At 43.2% G+C, this 21935-nt stretch overlaps 1 protein-coding gene across 1 annotated transcript in view; it reads left to right on the plus strand.

Moving 5' to 3' along the window:
* Positions 1-20811: 20811 nt before the first annotated feature.
* Positions 20812-21935, plus strand: part of si:dkey-172h23.2 (uncharacterized protein LOC393772 homolog) — a 69656-nt gene continuing 68532 nt past the window's right edge. Inside the window, exon 1 of the mRNA XM_063189958.1 lies at positions 20812-21031. The gene's annotated coding sequence lies outside the window, so the exon portion shown is untranslated. The remainder of the gene's footprint in view (positions 21032-21935) is intronic.

Here is a 21935-nt window from a genome sequence, read left to right on the forward strand (position 1 = left end):
CAGTGAGGTTATACCATAGGCAGAGCGGTTCGACCGGGCAATTGCACAGGGCGGACAGTCGAGTGGGGGCGGACACCCGAGTTGGGGGCGGTACCGTCACAAAACTTCCGCCCAGTCATGAAACCCTGATGGTCCCCTCAACGGCTGTTTTCACTCTTTGCTGAAAACGCTAAACTACATCATAACAACATTGCGATGGCAATGCAGAGATTCTTAAGTAACTGATTAAGACTTGGTCATAACCAGGGCTCTAAATTAACTTTTCCTCATGACCAGCCAAAATGGCTAATAGATGTTACTCTTACTAGCCAACAAAGAAAGTTGGCGTCTGCGCCTTAACTTAGGATCGCTTGTTGCTTGGTGCGACTCCTCACCAAAAATAGTGATACTAGGACAGTCAAAAAGATGAGGCGCACACAAGTCTTGCAGGTTCAAAAAGTGTATTGTGGCCGACAAATTAACAAAAGAAGTCAATGGAAAATATCTGGAGCTACAAAGACTGGAGACATTGATAATGGATTAGGTCCGAAACGTTTGGAGCTCCGGATATTTTCCGTTGACTTCTTTTGTTAATTTGTCGGCCAACTCCCGCACACTGACCATTTCGCTGTTCTTTCTTTAATAAACGACGTTTCGGTACTAGACCTTCATCAGGCCATCTCCGACGCACCTGCCAGTTGAGGTGTGCGAAAAAAGTTTAACGTTAATTTGTCGGCCACAACACACTTTTTGAACCTGCAAGCCTTGTGTGCGCCTCGTCTTTTTGACTGTCCTTTATCACTCTTACTAGCCAAACACAAACACTCACTGATGGGTCAAGGTGGGTAGTAGGTTCTCTTTTCCAAAAAATGTTGTACTGCATGCTATACATGTCTTTCGTCAAACTCTTGCGTTCGTTTTCATTCATCACTGTCTTGAGGATAAATGGGGGTGGTGTATGCAGACTGAAGTTATCATTGTTGATCAAACACGATTTTCATCATAGATACATTTTTGAATTTCTGAAAAAAAAAAATATAGAGGATATGACCTGTGTCCTCAATGGTAGTTACGGCCATGCTTACTAGCCAAACACACGCTCACCGATGGGTCAAGGTGGGTAGTAGGTTCTCTTTTCCAACAGCCAAACAGAATTTTCACCAGCTTTTGCCGATTTTGGCGGGTGTTAATATAGAGCACTGGTCACTACCATGTTGGTGACACTATAACAGGCTGGGAACAAAGGGGTTAATTGTGGGGGACACACGGTAACAGTATTTCCCTGGAGATCTGCACGATCACCAGCAGGCCCTTGTTTCATCCAAAGAGGTTAAATGGGGGGTGGGGGGTGCTTGGCCAGAATACAGTATGTGCGCGCTCGAAACGTTGACTGAACCACACTGTAATCAGCTTAAGATCTTACTCTCACTCTCCTGGACTACAGACAGCCAAGACGACAGACTGAGGCTCTGCATCACTTCATATTACACCACACAGCAGAGCGCTACAAACCACACATCACACTGCACTATGGAATATATCGGTAGGTTATGCTATAGGTTTTGTATAGCTCTTTTCTAGACAGTCAGACACATTAGAGACCATGTAACAAAAGAAAAACGCATAATCATTTACAAAGACATACAGAGACTAACCAAATGTAGACAAAATGGACGATTTTATGTCCATGTTAATATGGATCGTTAGCCTATACTGTGTGGTGGAGACGTTGGCAAACCCACGGCAGCAGCGGCGGTGAAATGCCATGGGGATGCCAAAATCAACAGCCTCTCGTGGTAACATACTTTTAGTCATTACAATTTGCTGACAGTAGGGTTATAACATATGCAGGCTCTGCACAAAGGGGTGAATGAGCGGCAATGCTCCACGGACAGGGCCGTATAAATGCTGGTTGAGGGGGGCAGCCCTGGTAGCGAAAATACTGAATCAGAGCAAGATATCGCAAAACACGCCCACTCAATGCAAAAGCGTGTGCTCAAGTTGGGTCTCCTAAGGGGGCGTTGTCCCCTACTCCTTCTTCTCTTTTTGAGGTGTTTGCGCAAGACGTGCGCTACCGCCATCTACAGCGCTAAGGGGACTTCATTGATTCTCAACCTCAGGACTCCGAAGGTCTCCTAACCGAAGGTCTCCTAAAGGGGCGTTCACCTGACATAAAGTGGATACCGGAAAAGAAACAAAATGACGCTTCTTGTTAGATCCACTTTCTTTGCTGGTAGTGTCATTAGCAGTAAAACACCATTGACGGGGCCCGGAATAGACTGTGGCTAGACCAGTGGTTCTCCACCTGCTTTGAACAAACACCCCCTTGACCTCATCATAAGTCTCCCAACACCCGGCCGCTTGACCAATTGACCCAGTCCTGATGAAGGCCACACCTTGGCCGAAAATATCTTGACGTTTTTAACATTTCTATAATGATTTAGCCGTCTATTAAAGCTATTTTAATCTTTTGGAAGATTGCCTTGGATACTTCAACTTCACCCCCTTGACTTCCTTATGAAAACACCCCTCTTGATATAAAAAATGAAATAGACTAATGCAACTGAGCACTGCCCCCTCTCAGACAGGGGGACTTACTACATGTAAGAGGCCTCGTTGAAAAACACTAGGCTAGACAGAGGAAATGGCACTGGGTGTGGTGTAGTGATGGGATTTTCGGCTCTTCTTTGAGATGCGGTTCTATTGGCTCTTCTTACTAAGGAGAGCCGGCTCTTTCGGCTCCCTATATATATATATATGTGCTTACATAATTAATAAACTAAAAGTTTTAATTTAATTTTACAATATTTCAAAGAGCCGGCTCTTAGAGCCGAACGGTTTAGCGACCGACACATCACTAGTGTGGTGGTTGGTGAAACCAAGAGTGAAGCAGGACCAACTACAGTCCAGACCTCCTGAAGTGGAAGCGTCGTCAGAAACAGCAATGGAAAATGTGCCCCGAGCAGCGGAATACAGTGATGCCAGATGTGTCTGATCAAATCCCGCCCAAAAGGTTCTCAAAAACCGCCAAAATGTGTTAAATTCAACAAATTACATTGACTTCTATGGGCCCAAAATGGCTGAAAAACCACCAAATGGCCATTTTTTCCCGTTTTTACCAGCCGACGCTCATCCCAAGTAGCCCAATTGGGCGGGCACCCGCCCAATCTGGCAACCCTGGCTCCATACAGTATCCTATATTACACTGCCTACACTACACTACACTACACTATAGGCTACTAAAGTACACTTCACAATACAGTATTGCAATAAATTACACCCGTACACAGTATAATGCACTACATCACACAAAACTACATCCCACTGCCCAATACATTATATTCTGCAACCCCACACTACATCACACTGTATCACTGCATACAACACTTGAATGCACACTGCACCATACCATACCACCAGGGGAGTATCACTAAATTTGGGGCCCCAGGAACAACCTCATTCATGGGCCCCTAAGAAAATTTTCTATGGAACATTTTCCATAGGAGGGCCCCCGACAGGCCCCCCGGGTGGGCTGGGCCCTAAGAATGAGTCAGGGTTTCCCCCCCCTGTTCCACGCCACTGCCTACCACATTATACTACACCCCACCATACTACACCACACTACACTACACTACACCACATCACACCACAGTACACTACACTACTCTACTCTACACTACATCACACCACACTACACTACACCACGCTATTCTACAACCACACTGCACCCCACCACACCACACCACACCACACCGCACCACACTACACTACACTACACCTCACCACACTACACTATACCCCACCACACTATTCTACACAACACTACACTACACTACACCCCACCACACAACACCCCACCACACACCCCACCCCACCCCACCACACCACACCACACCGCACCCCACTACACTACACTACACCCCATCCCACCACATTACACTACAATACACCACACTACACTATACCCCACCACACTATAGCCTACTACACCACACTACACAACACTACACTACACTACACCCCACCACACTATACTACACCACACTACACCCCACCATACTACACCCCACCACACCACACCGCACCCCACTACACTACACTACACCCCATCCCACCACATTACACTACACCACACTACACTATACCCCACCACACTATTCTACACAACACTACACTACACTACACCCCACCACACAACACTACACCCCACCACACTACACTCCACCACATTACACTACAATACCACACTACACTATACCCCACCACACTATAGCCTACTACACCACACTACACAATATTGCTGTACACTACACTACACTACACTACACTACACTACACTACACTATACTGTACTATACTATACTATACTATATTATACTACACTACACTACACTACACTACACTACACTACACCACACTATACTATACTTCACCACACTACCTCATGCCACACTTCACCCCACTACACTACAGTACACACTACATTGCACTGTACTACAACACACCACACTAAATTGCACTACTGCAACACACTGAACCTCCCTAAACTACACAATGGCCTACTACACTGCTTCATACTACCCTGCACTACTCACAATACACCACATTACACCATTACCCAGTCCCTAACCGGGGTCAGCTCTATGTTCCCACAGCCCATTGGTCCCACGGCCCATTGGTCCCACAGCCCAATGGCCCCAGCTTATTCCTGCGACATCCTAAGACATTATTCAAATATAGGCCCTATGCTCGACAACTCCATGTTCCCACATTTCCAATTAAACCAACAGAACCAATAGGCCTAAAAAATAGTGTTAAAAATCTTAGTGATGTGGGACCAATGGGCTGTGGGAACATAGACACGCTCCCCCATAACCCACGATACACTCGTCACTGTGGTATCGAATTGGGTGCATTTTACTGTAGTGTAGTGTGAGTTTCATGGACACTGATGTTAGGGTTGCCAACAGTAATTGACCCGAATTTAGAGATAGAAGTATGGGTTCCATTTTGAGTTGAAATGGGTCACGGGATGTTAAAATGCAGGAAATTACATGCAAGAAATGCTACATTTTCTAGGAGAGGACCCCACCGACCGCCCGCCCCCATTTTTTTTTTCTATTGACAGTTGCCGACCCTAACTGACGTGATCATAATGTTGCTATGCCGACAGTGTCAAATGTGCTTGGCTTGTACTCAGAGGCATCATAAGTAAAAGCAAAGTAAAATTCATGATGTAGCCTAAATACAACACTGGCACATGATGTTACCTAGCTGTTACACCATTTACTATCTAATGAGATAGACTGTGTTGTTACTGAAAAACACTGCAAACCTATCAAGGACACGCCACAAACTTGATCCAACCGGTTCAGAGTTAGGTGATCGTAAGACAAATGCATAGGTCTACAGGTCCTACTCAAGTTAGTCGTCATGTGTTGACAGGAAACTGTATTTCTTTTTTAGGCCTGCTTCTACTTTTCTACTTAGGCTGCATCCGTGTACCATGCTACATGCTACAGTGATCCATTGACTTTCACTAGCTTAGCTACATACTCCCTCTTTCAACTTGTCTTAAAGCAAGACAACGCTTAACATGAAAAATAAGACACTTTACCACCTTTATAAACCCCAGCCAACGATTTTAACTGTATTAAGCCCCAAAATAGTGGCATAGCCCTTTAAGTCTTGTCTCTGTACATGCACACCTTGACCACTTTCCCTCCTGGGATAATTATATTTATTTTGACTTTGATTGATTAAAAACCTGGAAAATCAAATACAACTGGGGGAAGCGGCACCATCACTGTACTAGAACACACTACACTGCACTACACTACACTACACTCCAAGGCAAGGCATAGACTCACAGACAATGGTGATAAGGGAGATACATTTTTTTTTGTTTTTACAAAAATCAATGAAGACATATCAATACTATATGTGAACGGCACATTTGCCAGGAAAAGTGACCCTGTAAATGCTCTACCTTTTCCAGCCCACTTCAGCACTATGCTGTATGTGTTGCAGGAGGGAACCCATATGGCTTTTATTGAAACTATACTTACATTGGACAAATTGGATTAAAAAAAAACAAAAAAAACCCACCGTTGTCAGGTTGAGGTTGAATTGTGGTTGCGCACGCCTTGGAAGGTGTGTCTGTTTTTGTTACATAGAAGGTGTTCAGGTCAACCCAGGCCAAAAAAACAACAACAAATATCACAAGTCCTGTGCATGCTCATGTTCCCTTCATCATGGTTATATAGCTATGCTTTTGAGGGTGAGAGATAGAGATAGAAAAAAAAATAGGAGACCTTTAGACTGCATTTCAGAAGCATAACTGTACCACCCAACAATATATTTTTCCGGATATCATGCCCCCTGTCTTGTCTATGCAACATCCGATGCAGGAACACCCACTGTGCAATAGAAATATTGAGGATGGGTCACTAGGGGTTCAAGGGGTGTCACTATTATTTTTCTGATTTATGTTTCTCATAGAAAATGATCCAGGGCCAGTGGCTGTTATTAAAAATGTTAAAGTAGGTATCACGATATAACCAACTTTTGCGACACGTGTATTGCAAGCCATGATATCGCGATATCGATACATTTTCGATATATCGTGCAGCCCTATTTCACATGGGAATTCACAGCCCTACTCCTTAGTCCAGCGAGTCTTCAATTCAAAGACCCTTGCTCGGGCGTGCCATTCCATAAATCACGGCTATAGGTTATGGGTTATGGCAATTCAGCTCTTCAGTCATTTAGTATTATAAGCTATAAGATAAGATGCATTGGTAACATCACTCTAACGTGAACCCTATTCCTGACCCTAACCCTGGTAAATCGTAACGCTTTTCTTGAAAATGAAATCCTCCACCTATTATTTTAAGCCCGATTTACATCTTTTATTTGGTCAGTTATATAGCCTACGTAATTCTGTTCGTATGTTCTGCCAGTAGTACCGTCATAACTCTATCTGTATTTTATGCATGGGTGCCACACCGTTATCTTCAAGCTTTCCTCAGCACTTTGCTGTTTGAATTCGTGACCTTTGACCCTGCTTACCTGAACGACATCACTTCCTGTTTAGCTTAGGCTAGCTATGTAACTTCGTACAGCTTTTTGAAGCCACCAGTGGGACCACAACAGAGATTGACTTCTTTTCATGCGCCTAATGGCTTTGTTTGTCATAATCTTCTTTTTCCCTCCTCCAAACCACTCTGTCAGTCACAAATAAATAAGCCCTCTCTGTCATTTCACTGTGTTTCTCTCTCGCTCTGTCCTGTTCTCTCCTCGTTTCCTGTTCGGAGCACCAGCTGGGGATTATGTAACTCCGAGTCTTTACTCTCGACTGCCCTTGGATTGTCAGACTATTTAGGTGCGTTTGTTGAAAAACTGGAGACCACCTGGCAGGAAAAACATTATGCAAGAACTAATGAGGTGTCATCTCCAATAATAACAATGCAAAGTAATATATGAATGATGAAGAGGAAGGTTAATGCAAATCATATTTTGAAATGCTTGAAATATTTTTTCATGGTCTGTTGCACAATGTGATACCCCTGCTACTGCATATGCATGAGTTGTTCACACGATTCATCAAATTTGATTATGATAATACATTTCAGTATGCTGTGACTGTGCACATACACAGCATGCTGACACACTGTTGTTATTATTTAGTATTATTTATCGAGGAAAGACTCACTATGCAACACCATAAATGGGGATTTCAACTCTACAATTCAAATCAACAAGTCATCAAGAGGAAAAAGCAATATGCCACCTTAACCCTTAGCGCAGAGGCTATGTTATAACCTTACTCTCACCAAAATTGTAATTACTATGTCTTCATCTGTTACTTAAGGCTCTTGGTACTGTCATAGCAATGTTGTTATGATGTAGTTGAGTCTTTTCAGCAAATAGTGAATAGGGCCGTCGGTGGTCTGCAGTAAGAAACCACAATTCACAAATCAGCTCTACAAATCAATGAAGGAGGGGATTGAAAACTCTTCCGCCATCTCCTGCTGTAATGTCATGGCATGTCTTTGTCCCACCATGCACAACACAGTTAGGGATGCCACGGGGTAGGAGTGATGTCACAAAGGCAAATGACCAATTGCTGGAGGGCATTCTTGAAGGGCATGCTAGTCGATAGCTCGATGGCGATACTATCTGGACTTGACCATCCCACTGCAATGGGATGCCTATACATTTACATTTACCATGCCACTTCCACTCTCTATGCCCACCTCCAGGGATGCCCAGGTGCCCCTTGCTTGTGGCCCACTGTGATCTTTTAATCCCTCGTCCCCTGTGTCTGAGTGACCTTGAAAAAGGTCTAGCGGACTGGAGTGGTGCGGAAAAGCACAGGAGGTATTCTAGTGGTCTCTAGTGCTTATGGGTGAGATGCATGGGCATGCCCCTCACAAACAAAGTGTGATCTTTTGCGGAAACGTTACCTGACAGAAACAACTGGACTTGAGGAGTGTCACAAAAGCGCTCGTACACAATTGCTATAAGCCCTCTTGCATGGATGTAGAACCCAAATACAGAGTCTGTCAACCGTTCTAAATGCTTCGATCAAACATAGGCCTACAACAGTATTTTTCAAAGGGAAGCATACTTCATACAAACTACATTTCAGGACTTTTTTCATGAAATATTCTTGCCCTTGCAGGTCCATACAAACAAGCAGGTGTATGCTTTGGTGTATCGACTTACTCTTAAGCAGGAGGAACTGTAAACTTTAATTTACCCTACCAAGAGGGAGTATGACTACAGATGCACATCCACAGGAGACTAACAGACAACACAGAGAGCACAAAAGTGGCCACAAAGCTCTTTTGAAAGGGCAAGTTGTTGAAGGACTAATAGCGCAACAGATGAAGGCTTACGGTACACACAGTACTGTAAATATAAAGTCTACTTACCCCAGGCACTACTTGGTGAGAGAAAAACACAGAGAGAGAGAGAGCTGGCAATGATGGCTGACTGAGAGAATAGAGTTGGACGGGGAAAGGTAAAAGATCCACGGTGGTCCAAATGGTTTATCGTATATTTTTGCGTTGTTAGTGACGGTGAAGCCTACATGTCACCTTAGCGGCCGTCGCTTCCACGCAGCCAGGGATTAGCAGAGGCCGACCTCACGATCCCTCCTCTCCTCTCATCTCATCTCATTGGAACACACACACACACATACACACACACACACACACACACACACACACACACACACACACACACACACACACACTGGGCTCACACACACACGGCTCATCCCCAACGCTACACACCGTAACATGTTGTAACCAGCCAACACCCCCACGGTGGCCATGCTAAGACCTATTGGTAGGGTCCGGGACAGCTTACCAACACACACACACACACACACACACACACACACACACACACACACACACACACACACACACACACACACACACACACACACACACACACACACACACACACACTCTCTCTCTCTCTCTCTCTCTCTCTCTCTCTCTCTCTCTCTCTGACACAACAGGCATGATAGCTTGTGTAAGGGGTGTTGGTTTGGGTGATCGGAATGGGTGGCAAGACCATTATGAATAGGATATGGAGTATGTCTTAAGAGTTTATGGGCAATGTGCACACTATCAGACAGCAATTGAATTAATGCACATACTATGTGTTCTAAAATGATCACCCAAAGGAGACCTTGCAACATGATAACCACTTCCGACACATTCGCACACACACACACACACACACACACACACACACACACACACACACACACACACACACACACACACACACACACACACACACACACACACACACACACACACACACACACACACACACACACTACCAACTCTACCAACCCACACCTTACCAACTCTGCAGGCTCGGCTTCAGATAAACTGCCAGGGGACATCTGTAATTTCAGAGCATAATAATCTACTAATATAGAGCATAATCTATAGCACTGGCAGCATAATCTGAGGTGGAGCCCAGAGATAAAATCCCAGGCGGGCAGTGTTTCAGTCTTTGCACAGGCAGTATATTAAGAAGAGCTCTTTTCCAAAATGAGATATATCCATTTTATTATAGAATGTTGGGAAATTGACATTTTTGTATTTGGCATTCCATTGAATTGCATTGCAAAATGCATTTTATAGAGGTTTAAAAAAGTATGTTCTCAAAACATTTGAATGACAAGAATTAACACATAGATGATAGGACTTCTGAACAGCCAGTTCCAATATTAAAATGCAAAAAAAGTCAAAAATGGTGGATATAGCGTTTTGGAAAAGAGCTCTTCATATGCACCCACCACAGCACTCCTCCAACACCCCTACTTACCAAGCCCTGGATGGTTTGGCCTGGGTGGTGTTGTGTGTGTATGTGCGTGTGTTCATCATTGGGGTAGAGTAGATGGCCAGATTACACACACACACACACACACACACACACACACACACACACACACACACACACACACACACACGCACACGCACACACACCCACACACACACACATACACTGTGTCCATCGCTGGGGGAGAGTAGATGGTCATCTTAAACACACACACACACACACACACACACACACACACACACACACACACACACACACACACACACACACACACACACACACACTGTGTCCATCGCTGTGCGTTGCGTTGGGCCAAAGCTGCTTAATCCCGCAGCCAGATAATTCTGGCACAAAGAGGATTAGCTCCTCCCCCGAGAGCAGCCATTGGCTAAATTTAGATCAAATGCCCTCTGTCTATTAGACTGTGCCCCACCCCCTTTCCCCCCTCTCTCTCTATCTCTCTCTCTAGTGATGTATGAATGCATGGGCCTCTGTAGTTCTATGGACATGATGCCATAAGGACTCTCTCTCTCTCTCTCTCTCTCTCTCTCTCTCTCTGTCTCTCTTTAGTGATACTTATGGGAATGTGTGGGCCACCATAGTTTGTAGTTCTGCCCATGATATCATTGGGAGCCAGTTGGAAATAAACAACTGGCTGGCCTAGTGTAACTTGCAACCTGCTCATAGTTCCAACAAACTCTCTCTCTCTCTCCTCTTTTTCTCTCTCTCTCTCTCTCTCTCTCTCTCTCTCTCTCTCTCTCCTCTTTTTCTCTCTCAGTGCCCTCCCACTTTCTCTCTGCCCTCTTGTGGTATAAGCCTGTTCATCAGCTGTTGATCCTCGCATAAAGCCCATCTGCACGCCATTGGTCACCTGCGCTGTCCGTCACAGCAATCTGACCAATCGGACCAATCGGATCAACCGTCACCAGGGTTGAGGTATTATCAGGAGTGTGTGGGTTTGATGTGAGGTGCGTTGAGAGCATGGGGTTACCTGCTGTGTATGTGCCTGTATGTGACTGTGTGTGTGTGTGTGTGTGTGTGTGTGTGTGTGTGTGTCCATGTATGTGTACTGTGGGTGTGTGTGTGTGTGTGCGTGTGTGCCATTCATCTGTTCTCCCCGTCTGGTTTCTGCTGAGCGGGCACTACATTCTTACTTTTCAGAGTGAGGAGTCCGCACACTTAGAATCCTTCTTGTTGTGTGTTATTTTTTCATGGCAGGAAATTCTGCCATGTCTTTCTTCGGGTTTCAGTAAACGCACACGCACACCGTTTGAGGTGCGTACGGCAGACAATTAGACTCAACTTGAAAAAGAATGTCGTCGCACACTCAGAACTTCATGCAGTTACATTTAATAAGACCAACGTTTCGGCTTACGCCTTCATCAAGGCGTGAGCCGAAAAAATAAAATAAAATAAAATAAAATAAAACACAACGAAAAAGATTCCTCACTCAGTTGACCTTCGTCCTGCACCTTTCCCTGGGATGTGTACAATCCTCTCCTTCAACTACTACACTTCACTTCCTTATTCAAGCCTACTATCTAAACTGGTTTTCAAAGTGTGTGTGTGTGTGTGTGTGTGTGTGTGTGTGTGTGTGGGGGCGGGGACCCCTGGGGGCCCGTGAATAGTCCCTGGGGGCCGTGGCAGGTTGACAGGAAAAGTGTAGCATAGCATGTAGCACGTAGCGCACGTACCTCAGTAGGGCACTGATTCACAGACCTAGACTAAGTTTGTGAAAGGGTGTGCACAGAAAAAAATAGCGCGGGACGATCCGTGTAAGCAGGTCCTTGGTTGGAATGTACCAGTATATGGGGGGCCTTGGCATGGTAGAGTTTGGGGACTCCTGATCTAAAGAACCACGTTTCACATTTTCCTTTTTCCCCTTCGTCTTGTCTTGATCCTTTCTTCCTAAATCTACTGTGCGCTGTGCCATTTTTACATGATCTGAAATTTTCGTTTTATTCTCTTTGAAACATAATGAAACACATGCTTTCACTACACATGATTTCAGTTGTATTGCATTGTGAATATAGAGAATGTACAAACCCCAACTCCATAGAAGTTGGGACAAAAGGTAAATTGTGAATAATAACAAAATACTGCCATTTTCAAAATGTCTGATTCTAACATTGACTGGAGAATGGCACAAAGAAAACATATCAGCCATCAAAACTGACCAAAATTATTGTTTTGGGGGATATTCGTGAATATGTAAAAACAACACGTCTCAAAAGAGTTGGGACGGGGACAATAAAAGGCAGCAAATGCCAAGGAAGACTAAAAACAAAACAAAATACCACACTTAACACTTAAATACATTAACTGATGAGATGATTTTATATTAAAAACAGTGTTAGTTCCTATCTTGGACATGATTTCCCCACCTTAAATGGAGTGTTTATTCCTTGTCATGTTTTGCAATGTTTTCCTTTCTGTAGTGCTTACAGTGTGACAGCTCTTGACCGAAAGTCCGCCATTTTATCACCTGCTGGTCCATATGATGGAGATAAACTATTAAAACATAGTAGAGAATGCAATTTGTCCTTACTATGTGGCAGTAATTGAAGATCTCCCTTCAAAATACAATGCATGAGTGGCTTTTCATGCTGTTTAAAACCCATTTATATCATTCAGCACTGTATTTAAGTCTACAGATGAGTGAGAACAACTTAACCAATGCACTACTGCACCCCCATGCCATCATGGAGGCTGACTTTTGAAGTTAGCACTAACACAAGTTGGATGGTCCATTTTCACTGTAGCACAGGATGTGCAAGACTCTATTGTTTTCAAAAAGAATTGACTTCTGCAACTTCTGCTGACTTCTGTAAGCAAAGGACAGTTTCCCATGTCTTCTGGGTCTATTTCAAGTGAGCTCGGGTGCATAGGAGAATGTTAAACCAATCTATCATTTGCACACATGAAGCATTCTTAATATAGTCCATTTTCAATAGCTATAATTCTTGGAGCGATGGAGTGAGACTACAGCGGACATATATTTCATGTCATGAACCTATACAATGATTTTAATGACAAAATATGTGTTATATACACTCAATCATGGTAAACCAAAAGAAGTTCAAAAATGTATGTAATAACTATGGTAATTACTCCCTCTGCATCTTTAATTCTGAGTGACTCAGCCTCTCTGTGATGATCTTATACCTGGACACTCATATTGTCCATCAGTGCAATTCATTTTGAAATGTTCTTCTTTGTTGTTTTATCTTCTTTGGATGTTTATTACTGAAGTAATTATATTTGGGAAAAGAGAGGAGAGACAAAAGATTGCTACTATCCTTGAAACGAAGGGACTGAAACCAAGGGAAACAGTTAAAAATCTTGGGGTCCTCATTGACAGTGACCTAAATTTCAACAGTCACATGAAAGCTATTACTAAGTCTGCATTTTATCACATAAAAAACGTCTCTAAATGTAGGGGCCTGATGTCTAAACATGATCTGGAGAAGCTAATACATGCCTTCATTTCTAGTAAAGTTGATTACTGTAACAGTCTGTTTACTGGCCTCCCAAATAAGACCATTAAACAGCTTCAACTGGTACAAAATGCAGCTGCAAGGGTTCTTACAAAGACAAGGAAGTTTGACCACATTACTCCAATTTTAAGATCGCTGCATTGGCTCCCAGTAAGCTACAGAATTGATTTTAACCCTATCGCGCCGGATGCATCATATATGTCTCATCAAATTCAAAGCCCTCTCCACGCTGACACAAAAAAAAATCGATCTGAAAAACATCCTGCGTGTCATTTCCAAACGTCCTGCAGTACGCGGAAACCGCCACAAGAGAGCAGCGGTCGACAACAAGTTGACCACAGCTCGGCGAAAAACAGGAAAATGGGGTAGAAGCGGTTTCCCTGACCAACGCTGAGATTTCGTCAAATTGCATAAGGTTTGTGTACAAATTTCCGAAATATAACTCTACATCCTTTAATTTGAACACTTGCTTTGTGCAATTAAGCAAGGAAGAGTTTATATTTTTTACACCGTGTTGCAGAGAGATCGTGCTAAAACTGATGAGACATATAAGCACCATCCGGCGGTGGCAGGAAGTCAGCCATCAATGCATTTGCTCCATAGGGAAACTTACAAAGCACACCACGACGATCGTTTAACAAAACACACAAGTTGTTTTACTTCAAGACAAAGATATTGCCTTAAGAAACAGGTTTTACTTGCAATTTTGAAAATGTAATGCAAAATGTTGAAATTATGATCTCGTAAAAAATGCATTGAAGTGAATGGAGAAATGGTCCAATTGTAGTAATGGACCCATATATTCAAATTACACATCAAAAATGAATAATGATCTATATTACACTCATAAATAGGTTGTTGAGCATTCGATCAGCTATGTTTTTACATAGATTTTAAAAAATTACCCAACCAGGCTGTGGGAAATGTAAAATATGGTCCTGCTAAAACAAGGATAGGCTTAAAAAAATGGCAGGATCTCACTAAATATTTAAAGATAATCCTCAAATTAAATTGTCTGACAACTTTTTTAAATAAAAAAAAAGTTGTAAATGCATTAAAAGTCATTTTTCAATGGTCATGAAATTGGAATTTTCATTCATTAAAAGCCTGATGCATCATATATGATGCATTAAATATCTCAGCGACCTTAACAAAATTTTGAATTTTTTTTTTACATTTCTTATAAGGGACCAATATTGAAGCAAATTCCAAAAAATTAGAATTTTCTCTCATTGCTTTCATGGTTCAGGTTTCACAGGGTTAAGGCTATGCTACTTGTGTTTAAATCATTAAATGGAATGCGACCCACATATCTACTGGATATGTTTCAGCTGTATGCACCGACCAGGTCACTAAGGTCAACGGAGAAGAATTTGCTGGTGATTCCAAAAGTCAAAACAAAGTGTGGAGAGGCAGCCTTTAGCTTCTATGCTTCAAAGCTTTGGAACCAGCTTCCAGATGACGTAAAAAATGCACCCACTATTGATAGCTTTAAATCTAGACTCAGGACAAAGCATTTCTCAGATGCTTTCTTAAATTACTGAATGAAAAGACGGTAAAATAAGAGAAGACAAAACCCTGACAATTCTAGACCCTATCAGGTAAACGGAAAAAAGGAGGCCAGACTCCTCTGTCGTCGAACAGTTAAATTCTGAGGATTGAATGAAAAGACGGTAAAATAAGAGAAGACAAAACCCTGACAATTCTAGACTCTATCAGGTAAACGGAAAAAAGGAGGCCAGACTCCTCTGTCGTCGAACAGTTAAAATCTGAAGACTGCGTATGTTTTTCAAGGTTTTATGTTTATTTATGTTTTATTTTATTATTATTTTTACCTTATGTTTTATCTTAATGTTTTAAATGTTTTTTTGACTCTAATTCATTTCCCTGTTTTCCTTTCATTTACATTTGTTAACTTTGTGAAGCACATTGAGTTGCACCTGTGTATGAAATGCGCTATATAAATAAACTTGCCTTGCCTTGCCTTGCCTTATTACATCTCACTGATCCCTGTCCCAACTTATTTGAGACGTGTTGCATTTATCAAATTAGAAATGAGTACACATGTCCCCCAAAACCATATTTTTTCTCGGTTTTAACACTTAATATGTTGTCTTTTTACTATTCTCCATCTAATGAATGGTTTAATGTTTTGAAAATGATAGCATTTTGATTTTATTCACAGTTTACCAAACGTCCCAACTTCACCGGAGTTGGGGTTTGTATTTGGTTTGTATTTAGGCCTACATGTGAAATGAAAAAAAAAACCCAACCTATTTTGTTTTATTCTATTCCAACTTTCTGATCAGATTAGGGAGAACAATACCCTACTTCTGATCTGACTTTTTATTACTTAGTACAACACAACGACCTGACGTCTGTGGCACCCACTCCCATTGGTGACACCTCAATGTTCTTTAAAGGGACACTGTGTGAGATTTTTAGTTGTTTATTTCCAGAATTCATGCTGCCCATTCACTAATGTTACATTTTTCATGAATACTTACCACCACCATCAAATTCTAAGTATTCATTATGACTGGAAAAATTGCACTTTTCATACATGAAAAGGGGGATCTTCTCCATGGTCCGCCATTTTGAATTCCCAAAAATAGCCATTTTTAGCTGCAAAAATGACTCTACTTGAACCATACTAGAAAATATTTGTTTATTACTTAGTAAACTTTCATGTAAATATCAAATTTGGCGATAGCCAACCCAGTTTCAATGAGCAGCATAGTTGCAGTACCTTTTTCGACCATTTCCTGCAAAGTGTCCCTTCAAACCTATTAGTTCCGCTGTTGAAGACACATCAGTGTTCCGCATTCCGCCCACCTGGTTCCTGGTTTCCGCTGTCCTTGAGTTCCGGCAGCCACGTCCTCTACCCGTCTGAGGGATTATTCCGGCACTCGAGTGCTTGTGTGAGTGTATGTGTGCGTGTGTGTGTGCGCGTGCATGCGTGTGTGGGGGGGAAAGAGAGTGCACAGCAGGGGTGTGGCCACACACTAGTGCTTGAAGACAGTGATTGACAGGTGTGACTGCTGCTATGGCAACAAGAGGGCGGGCGAGGCGGAGATGAGGGAGCTTCAGATGCCTGACATTACAAGGCTGATATGGAGGCTGCCAGTCAACGTCCTGTTGGTGCCGGAAAAGTTTCCTTGTCATCTAAAAAAAAAAAAAGAAGTAAAAAAAAGTGCCTGCCAAATGCTATGTAATAATCCCTTTAAAGTTCACCACAAATCACTCATACAATTTGTGTCATAAATCCAGGCAATGAACTGCAGATATGAAGAAGGATGGGCAAGCCAAAAATGTCACAAAACGTGACTAAAAACCTGGGGATATACCAAAGAGAAGTGAGAGTAAATGCACTAAATGTATGTGTCTGCTTTTAATTATCAGCTTGTAAACATCTACCTGCCTAGTTTGGTGGTTAGTGTAGCACCAATAAACCATGAAAATACTCTCACCCCTGTGTATAAACTATGCAAGATGGTGTACTAGTGTTATAACTATGTCAGTAAATGTACTTCATCACAGTAAAAAATGCAGTGTTAATTCATCACTAACGGGACCAAATACACCGTAGAAGCTAGTGGTGTCAACAATGATCGATTCGGCAATGCAATCCAATGTGGGGAATGGACGATCCAGAATCGATGCAGCAATTTCCAGAATCGATCCAGCAATTTTTTTAAGTTTCAATTTGTACATGTATATTTCGGGAGCAAATGAATGTTAAATTAAATAAAAGCATTGCAAGACTGATACAGAAAACAGCCAATAAATTGTTGCTCAGTATCTGACTACTTGTATTGCCTCATCATGACTGATTAAACATTTGCTTTGCTTTCAGTAGAAATGTAAGGCATTGCAATGCATTGTAGAATTGAATCGGATCGGATCGCATAGAATCGAATCGAATCGCTACCTCCAGAATCGTGATCGAATCGGATCGTGAGGGCAGTGCCAATCCACACCACTAGTAGAAGCTATTCAATCAACTCTCTAAGTGTAAAATTAACACTGCCCTTTTTACTGTGTACCTCTACTTTGTAGCCCCATGATGCCCCGCCAGCGGAATGTTGAAATAGTCGTTGAAATGTTTTTATTTATTTATTTTCCACCTGAATCTCAACTAACAATCTGTGCCATTGATGTTTTTCACAGAGGTCAGTGTGTGTTTGTGTGTGCGTATGTGTGTGCGTATGTGTGTGTGTGTGTGTGTGTGTGTGTGAGAGAGAGAGAGAGAGAGAGATGAGGTGTAATCCTGGGGAAGGACTGTCAATGGAGGTGAAACAGGACCACACAGCAGGACTAAGGTGTGTGTGTGTGTGTGTGTGTGTGTGTGTGTGTGTGTGTGTGTGTGTGACAGGACCACAGAGAACTCCATTGACCTCCTCAAATCCCTTTCGACAGATTTTCTCCGGGAATGGGACGGCCTGAGTGTGTGTGTGTGTGTGTGTGTGTGTGTGTGCGTGCGTGCATGTGTGGCAGTCAGACAACGGCACTAAGCTCAGAAGTTTCTCAATAAGACGACATGCCAAACTGCATATTAATTGTAAAACCATCATTTTTTTAAAAGGGGTATGCCATTTTCGGGCTTAATACAGTTAAAATAGGGAGCATGTTGCTAAGCTAGTGAAAGTCAATGCATCCATGTAGCATGCTACATGCTACAGTGATCCATTGACTTTCACTAGCTTAGCTACATGCTCCCTCTTTTAACTTGTCTTAAAGCAAGACAACGCTTAACATGAAAAATAAGACACTTTACCACCTTTATAAACCCCAGCCAACGATCTTAACTGCTATTAAGCCTAAAAATAGTGGCATACCCCTTTAAATGATTGTCCTCAAATGTCTTTATTTTGATTCAATGGAGAAGTGGTTAGATCCCCATGACATATTATAGGCCCTAACTGTCCTTACACGTGTCTGGAAAGCCATTCATTGCAATGAAATGTCATTCATTGTATAGCCTATAGGCTACATATAATGTGTTGCTTGCACTATGGCCTTATAAGCTATGTCCTATTTCAGAGAGGGGGCAGTTGCAAAGGGGGGCAGTTTTGTATAGCCTTGGCCCTGTGGCAAAATGATTGACGAGACACCCACAACCATGGTGGATACACGCCATCTAGTGGTGACTGTGATTCCCCAGTGTAAAAGAGACAGAAAATGCCCCTGAAGGCCTTATTGATTTTCTATTCTATTCTAATGATTTCTATTCTATTCTATTCTAGTCTCTTCAGACTTTATATGCTGTAGTCATATCTAATTCTGTTAAGTGAGTAGGCCTAGGGAAAATAAAATACCAATGTATTTCAAAAACTTCTAGCCTACTTACCCCACGTACCCTGTGAATCAGTGACCCCTGCCTGTGTTATTTTTGTGCATAACTACTGTGTTTAGTCTATGACTGTGATCAATGCCAGCTCTTTTAGCCGGCCGCCAATCTCCCGCGGAGAAAGGACTTCTTCACTAAACAAGCTCTTCAGCTTACAAAACGGCTGTTGTGAAGGGACAAAGACCGCAATGTTCCCCTTTTGTGCCCTGCTTGTTTCCTTTCCGCCTGTCTTCTTGGCAGTGGAGTGCCGCGGTCGAGGCTGAAGTGAAGCGAGGCTTTGGCAGAAATGTTGGGATTCCGCGCACGTCTACCCTCCTCCGGCGGTGGCAACCGTGTTCAAGTGGCGCCCAGAGCCATCTAATAACAGAGTTGCGCAAACCGGGGACCAGGAAGTCGGTTGGTGATGTGATTCGCGTAGATTAAAATGTTTCTTAACAGTAAACTTCTGTTCGTTGGAAACTAACACAGAACCATCACATACCAAACAAAGATTAAGTACAAACAAATTACATGACCTTTACCACATGTTCTGTGTTATACCGCCACCTCCTGGAACTAAGTAACTTCTAATAGAACTAAAGTCAATGGGGATTTCCATGTTAACTCTCCGTGAGGCTCCATGAGAGCCGCCATTGCTGTGGAAAGATTGGTCCATAGAGGTCTATGGGAGTGGCGTAACTCTGTTATTAGATGGCTCTGGTGGCGCCCAGCGTGACCGAGACCGCGGCCCCCTCCTTTCAGTCTGCGCTCTCCACCATCTATTTTAGCCTACTCCAGCCCTGCAGGCAGACAGACACATAGTAGCCTAGGCCATACAGACCTTTACATGTTCACCAGGGCCTCCGTCACAGGAAGGAATTAAAGCGTAAAATGGTATTCTTATTCAAAATCGTCCGAGGATAGACGGTTGCATAAGTTCAAGGTGCACACATATAGGCTATAGGGTCAAAATCGTAGCCTACTTTATAACGATAAAGACGTGTTTACCTAACCAAGAGCTAGTTCGTGAAGTCAATAGAACGCCGTTTCCAGGACATAAACCGCTAATCCAGTTTGGCGTGTCACGGGCAGCCGTTGAGGCTACCTGCACGCCATAGCCTCCACCTGTTGCTCATCCCATCCTCTGCATTCTTTTCACTGACCACTAGAGTCCCGCATACACCGCCGAAGGGCAGGCAAGGTGTTCAATTCACATCTAATGTGTTTGATGTGGCCGTTAAAGCGTTGGCCTACAACAGATTATTAACATCCTACAACCTACCGGCTGTGAACGCGACCAAGTTTGTAACAGTAGCCTAATGTGCCGGGTGTCTTCATTCAGCTCACATCATTAACGCTAAGTTTCACAAAATGATGGCGACTTGATCAATGTGTAACAAGAAGCTGTTTCGTTGTTTCCCCTGAATTCATTTCACTGGCGTCACACAACCAGCAGAATTGTGCCAAGTTAAAAAAAAAGTTCGAGTCCAACAGTTTTGGCCGTTTTCGGGTAGGCACGCTGAAAAAATGTCCTGTCCCCCTCCCTCTTTCTAAACTGCCATCAACTTTCTGTGGGAAGCCACAGCCATAGTTCCCGCCCACCGCGACGTTGCCTGTAGAAACCAGAAGCAAGCTGACGCACCGAGGCGACAGGTTATCTCAAGGCTCGTTCTCGCTCGCGGTGGCCATTCAAAGTTTATCCCCTTCGGCAGGACTATAACGTTCGGCACCTGCGAGGAGTGCGAAAGATATTGCTATACATTGGCGTTGTGTGGAAAACGGTCACTGTCCACAAGTTGGCCACGGATATGTTTCAAAGGAATCACTCACTTTGAGGGATCCAAAGTTCAAGGTAGGGGAGCCAACGACCAGGAGTTCACACCGACTCCAAACCATGGCACGACACGACGTAGACTAGAGCTCCACACGTAACATAATAGCAACAAAGTAACAATGTGTGGGTTATGCTACAGTAGGCAATGCTACGGGTGCAGTTCCACCTGAAGATGAGCTGACTTAAACTGTACTTGAGGCCGTGTAATACTATGCTTTACAAACTGTAGAGTAGAGTAAATGTGTATTGCTGCCCAGTCTTTTCGTCAGCTTTTGACATCCCCTGGGGAACCATGTAGGCCTAGTCTACCACATTTATTGGCCACCGTTGCGTGTGTGTGGATTTTTGAAAAGCTGAATAGTCCACATTACTATTGTTGTGTGTGTGTGTGTGTGTGTGTGTGTGTGTGTGTGTGTGTGTGTGTGTGTGTGTGTGTGTGTGTGTGTGTGCGTGTGCGTGTGCGTGTGTGCGCGCGCGCGTGCATGCGTGCGTAACTTCAGTGTGTCAGCAAATCTGACGCGCGGGTCCCATACAGTAGGCCTAATGGGGGCAGTGCTTGCCAACATGGTCTCCTCAAACAAACACAATAGAACAAACAAGCAAAAAGAGCTGCTGGAAAAAAGAGCCACTGGCAAATCAACATATTGTAACAGTGTTTTATCAACAAATCAGACGGATTTTCCCACGGCTTAGTCATGGTTCTCTCTCTCTCTCTCTCTCTCTCTCTCTCTCTCTCTCTCTCTCTCTCTCTCTCTCTCTCTCTCTCTCTCACACACACACGCACACGCACACACACACACGCACACATATCAAGATGCTTATTACCACACATAGTTGCGTTAAGTTAGTGTACACTATGTGGAGCACACATTTAGGTGAATAGAAGCACCATACAAACCAGAAACCCGGAAAAGATACCCAA

The sequence above is a fragment of the Engraulis encrasicolus genome, chromosome 23, assembly GCF_034702125.1.
Source record: "Engraulis encrasicolus isolate BLACKSEA-1 chromosome 23, IST_EnEncr_1.0, whole genome shotgun sequence".
In the NCBI taxonomy this organism is placed as follows: domain Eukaryota; kingdom Metazoa; phylum Chordata; class Actinopteri; order Clupeiformes; family Engraulidae; genus Engraulis; species Engraulis encrasicolus.